Source organism: Sciurus carolinensis, chromosome 4, assembly GCF_902686445.1.
Source record: "Sciurus carolinensis chromosome 4, mSciCar1.2, whole genome shotgun sequence".
Classification (NCBI taxonomy): Eukaryota; Metazoa; Chordata; class Mammalia; order Rodentia; family Sciuridae; genus Sciurus; species Sciurus carolinensis.
In genome coordinates this window covers 143,313,102-143,319,304 of record NC_062216.1, presented here as the reverse complement: position 1 = coordinate 143,319,304, position 6,203 = coordinate 143,313,102, and positions in this window count along the sequence as shown.

The following is a 6,203-nucleotide window of genomic DNA, read 5'->3' as shown; positions in this document are numbered from 1 at the left end:
AAAGGCTGAAAAGAACCAGGTGTCGTGTCTCTCTGCGGGCGGGGAGCGCGACAATATTCCAAATCCAACTGTGTTCTCTTACTTCACAATCACCTCCCAACTTCATGTCACCAGCATCTTTCCCCTGAGCTACAGTGACATCACCCAAATACCCTCCGTAAAATATTCTTGATCCATTTCAATGTAGTGGCCACACAGTAGACCCGGTAGTCAAGGATAACTCTGTTCTCATCACTCTGTTTGAAACACTGAAGGTTTCAACTGATACTTAGAACCATCCCCTGGCAATGTCTGTATCACCAGTCTCTCTTTCTGTGTCATCATGTCCCATCATTCTCTCCTTGGGTTCCTATGTTTCAAGCACATTTACCTTCTGGTTTTGGTCAAACATGTCAAGTTTTTCCTCAAAGGTCTTAGATGAACATGGATTCAAGTACTGTTCAGCAAATATGCATTCCCTGCCTCCTCCTGGAGTGGATGAAATATATTTCCTTACTCTTTGACGTTGACTTTGATAGGGGGCTTGCTGTGGTCAATGGTATGTCAGGAAATATAAGGAAAACAAAGAGTTAATATGTGCTTCTAACATATTTGCCTTCTTGTTCTGCCATTGCCAGGAGAAGAACTTTATCCCAACTTGAGGAGAAACTTATGGAAGCAGAGTAGTTCCACCTGGCAAACCTGCACAGAAAGGCAGAGATCCCTGAGTTGAAAGCAGGGTTACCTGGGCTGACACAGCCACATGAACAGGCTTAAACCATTGGCTATGAGTAACTGAGTTTTTCAGTAGTTACACAGTATTGTGGGGCAATAGCTGATACGACCATCTATTAAAAACCCATCCAATTGCTACCCCATTGAATCTCTTGACAGTATTCATTTTTCTATGTACTTTTGCTTTTTATAAGTAAAAGCTAACTTTTTGTCCTGATTCCATAAATTTCCAGAACATAATGCACCCATGTATTAGGCATTCACTAAATATTAGTAATTGCATGAATTAAAGAAATTCAAAACAGTCCTTCTTAGTAGTTTTAGGATAGCTATCTCCCCTTCACCTGTCACAAAGACATTTTCATTCTTCAGTCTGTGAACTATTGTACCCAAGAAGCAAATCACCCTTGGAAGTGATTCCTAGCCAAATAAGACAGTGTGAGAGAATATTTTCCTTCAAAGAGGCTCTAATATTGTTTTAAATTGCAATTGATGTTTCATAAGTTGTCACTGAGAGTAAGTGGATGTATGTTGATGTTAATAGCAATGTTAGTGCTTCCAATTTGTACAGAAAGAATAGTAACAGTAAGCTCTGAGATGGTGAAGTGAAGAGTACAGCATTCTCAGCCCACAAAGAACCACTATAACAGACCTGAGAGTAATCTAACACTTCAAAGTGATATCCATTGTTTTAGTTTATTTATTTTGATTCATCATAAACAAATGGGGTACAACTTGTTTCTCTGATTGTACATGAAGTAGAGTCATACCATTTGTGTAATCATACATGTATATAGGGTAATGATATTTGTCTCATTCTGTTATTTTTCTTCCCCTCCATCCCTCTCACCCCTCTTTTTCATCTATACAATCCATCCTTTCTCTATTCTTGCCTCCCTCCGACCCCAAGATATGTATCATCATCCACTTATCAGAGAGGTCATTCATCCTTTGTTTTTTTGGGATTGGCTTATCTCACTTAGCATGGTATTCTCCAACTTCATCCATTTTCCTACTAATGCCATAATTTTATTCTTCTTTATGGCTGAGTAATATTCCATTGTGTATATGTACCACAGTTTCTTTATCCATTCATCAATTGAAGGGCCTCTATTTGGTTCCACAAACTAGCTATTGTGAATTGAGCAGCTGTGAACATCACTGTAGTATGCTGATTTTATTTCCTTTCGGTATAGGTCAAGGAGTGGATAGCTGAGTCAAATGGTGGTTCCATTCCAAGTTTTCTAGGGAATCTCCACACTGCTTTCCAGAGTGGCTGCACTAATTTGCAACCCCACCAGCAATGTATGAGTGTACCTTTTCCCCACATCCTTGGCAACACCTATTGTTGCTTGTATTCTTGATAATCACCATTCTTATTGGGGTGAGATGAAATCTTAGGGTAGTTTTGATTTGCATTTCTCTTATTACTAGAGATGTTGAACATTTTTTCATATGTCTGTTGATTGCTTGTAGATCTTCTGTGAAGTGTCTGCTCATTTCCTTAGCCCATTTGTTGATTGGGCTATTTGTATTCTTGGTGTAAAGTTTTTTGAATTCTTTATAGATTCTGGAGATTAGCACTCTATCTGAAGGACGTGTGGCAAAGATGTTATCCCACTCTGTAGGCTCTCTCTTCATATTGCTGATAGTTTCCTTTGCTGAGAAAAAGCTTTTTAGTTTGAATCTATCCCAATTATTGATTCCTGATTTTATTTCTTGTGCTTTGGGAATCATATTACGGAAGTCTGATCCTAAGTCGACATGATGAAGATTTGGACCTACTTTTTCTTCCATAAGATGTGGGGTCTCTGGTCTGATTCCAAGGTCCTTGATCCATTTTGAGTTGAGTTTTGTGCAGGGTGAGAGATAGAGGTTTAGTTTCATTCTGTTGCATATGGATTTCCAGTTTTCCCAGCACCATTTGTTGAACAGGCTATTTTTTCTCCATTGTATGTTTTTGGCACTTTTGTCCAGTATGAGAAAAATGTATTTATGTGGATTAGTCTCTGTGTTCTCTATTCTGTACCATTGATCTACCTGTCTATTTTGGTGCCAATACCATGCCATTTTTGTTACTATTGCTGTGTAGTATAGTTGAAGTTTTAGCAAATTGCATACAAAAACATATTAAAAAGATAGTGCACCATGATCAAGTGGGTTTTATCCCAGGGATGCAGGGTTGGTTCAACATCTGGAAATCAATAAATGTAATTCACCATATCAGGAGACTTAAAGTTAAGAATTACATGATTATTTCAATAGATGCAGAGAAAGTATTTGATAAAATGCAGCACCCCTTCATGCTCAAAACACTAGAAAAAATAGGGATAGTAGGAACATACCTCAACATTGTAAAGGCCATCTATGCTAGGCCCATAGCCAATATCTTTCTAAATGGAGAAAATTTGAAAGCATTTCCCCCTAAAACCTGGAACAAGGCAAGGATGCCCTCTTTCACTGCTTCTACTCAGCATCGTCCTTGAAACTCTAGCCAGAGCAATTAGAAATACCAAAAACATTAAAGGGCTATGGATAGGAAAGAACTCAAACTATCAGTATTTGCTGATGACATGATTCTATATTTAGAGGAGCTGAAAAATTCCACCAAACTTCTAGAATCCATTAATAAATTCAGTAAAGTAGCAGGATATAAAATCAATGCTCATAAATCTAATGCATTTTTATTCATAAGTGATGAATCCTCTGAAAGAGAATTTAGGAAAACTACCCCATTCACAATAGCCTCAAAAAAAAAAAAAAAAAAAAAAACTTGGGAATCAATCTAACAAAAGAGATGAACGACCTCTACAATGAGAACTACAGAACACTAAAGAAAGAAATTAAAGAAACCTTAGAAGATGGAAAGATCTCCCATGTTCTTGAATAAGCAGAATTAATATTATCAAAATGGTCATACTACCAAAAGCACTATACAAATTCAAAGCAATTCCAATTAAAATCCCAATGACGTACCTCATAGAAATAGAGCAAGCAAGCATGAAATTCATTTGGAAAAATAAGATACCCAGAATAGGTAAAGCAATCCTTAACAGGAAGAGTGAAGCAGGGGGTATCACAATACCAGAACTTCAACTATGCTACAGAAATTCATTTATTGAAAGTCGTTTTTATGACAACTATGCCAGGTTAATTTGATTTCATGTAAAACAGCATATGGTATTCACAGGTTTATATTCCCATTGTACAGATTTTTTAAAAAATAAAGAGATTAGAGAGTATAAAAAGGAAAAGTGGATTTGCTAGATTGAGTGGATAGGACTAAAAAGATTTTCATTTCCAAAGCAATAGCTAATCTTTGACATTAACACCATACCCAACTAGCAATTCAAAGATCTTGTATTATATGCTGCGAGAAACATTATATCAAATAAAAGGCTAGTACTGTTCATTTAAAAGTACATTTAGTAAAAAAATCAGACATGATTTTGATTCTAATTTATCATTTAAACTATGTTTTTCACCCTTCGCAGGATTAAATGTATTATACATCTTAAATAAATATGAAGATCATTCGTCAGAATCTTTTTATTATATGGACTATGCAGAATCTACATGGCCTCTGTTTGACAGTATTGTTTTAACTGAGGTGGAATTTTAGAAAGCATGGTAAGAATAATCAGGGAGAAAGTGAGGTTGCAGTCCAAAGGGATGGAAGTTAGTGGCCCCGGGAGGAACATTTCTCAGTTTGTACTCTAGGTGGAGGCACAGTATGTACAGAATGGACAGAGCAGACGGTAACTCTTGACACATTAGTCTTATTTTAATGCTATAATTCATTCATTTCCAGGATACCAGAACTGAAAAAAGCTGCATGAAACTAGTCTGATACTTTCATATTACAGAGAAAGAAACACAGTCCACATAGTTTAAGTGGATTATAAATTTCTTTCACCTCCCACCTCTAAATCTGATTGATTCTGACCGCATAGGCCTGATCTCACATCTCTTCCCAGGGAAGGTTATTCTCCAACATCAGTCAAGCTATTTTGAGAAATTAATTTATCCACTGCGAGTTTCTCTACTATGAATCCAGCATCCCTACAACAAGTTAGAACACATGCAAAAGGTATTAGTCACTATAAAGGGGGCTTTCCTTTAGGACAAGTCTGTCTTTGTTGTGTTTGTTCTAGACAATGTCTTGCTTTTGGCATATTGGTTCTGTTGCTATCTTCCAGTAAACAAAGGTCTTTTAGCTTCTATATTCTCAAATAATCTTTTACTTCATTATCCCCTTTTTTTCTTTGTCTTCCCTGGCTATGAAGTCAGATGAACATGTTTGTAAGTCACAGAACCACACTCAGATACTTACAAGGTCCAGCCAGGCAAAAAGTTCCATTTAAGTCTGATTTAAGAGGCCCCCTCTCCAGGCTACTAAGTTTTAGGTATTCTTTCTCCATGTAAAAACAGAAACCTGGAACATAAGATCTTCCAGTTTTTCATGAGGATGACAGAATGGTTTTTGTCCTTGTTGGTGAACAAGGTGTGAAAGTATGCCACAAATTAATTAAGACATGACTGATGAATAGTTTAAAAGAACGTAAATGTTAAAACTCATACATCCTAATACTTGTCTTTCAGTGTGATCATTCTATGAAGCTCTCCACTAATTCTGACAATTTAGTCACAATTACCAATTTGAGATACTACCTCAGTAAGTATTCATTATAGGAGTGATTGGTGTTTATTAATGATTTTCATATGTTTTTGAAGTTATCCAACTTATTAACATACATTTGCTGATATATATTTTCCCATTTTCTGTTATTCTGTAGGATTTATAGAACATTCTCTTTTCATTGATGATACTATCGTGTTTTCCTTTTATTTTCTTGATCAATTTTGTTAGAGATCTATACATTTTATTTATCTTTTCAAAATAACAACTTTTGGATTTGTTCATTTCCTCTACCATTTCTCATCTGCTTTATTGGTTTCACTCTTATCACTATTATATATTTCCTTCTCATTACTTTTGATTGAAATTGATGTTCCTTCTCTTTCTTCTTTATGTTAGACTTAGAACATGGATTACAAACCTTTTATTTGTCTCAGATATTAACCTTTACATCAATAAATTTCTATCAGATCATGGGTACAGTCGTTTTCAACTAGAATTTATGTTTTATTTTCATTATAACTTATTTAAGAATATCTTCTAGATTGAAATAATATCAAGGATCTTTTCTAGCCACAATGTTATGAAACTAGAAATCAATAATCGGAGAAATTCTAGAAAATTTAAAATTGCATATAAATTAAGCAACATGCTATTCAACCACGAATGGATCAAAGAAGTTTTTTAAAAAAATTTAAAAATTTAAAAATTTAAAATATTGGAGTTAACACAAATGAAGACACAGCATACAGAATCTTACGACATAACACCAAAACCATTTCTAAGTGTAAAACACAGCAATACACACTTATATCAAAAAAGAAAGATCCCAAATAATCATCCTAACATC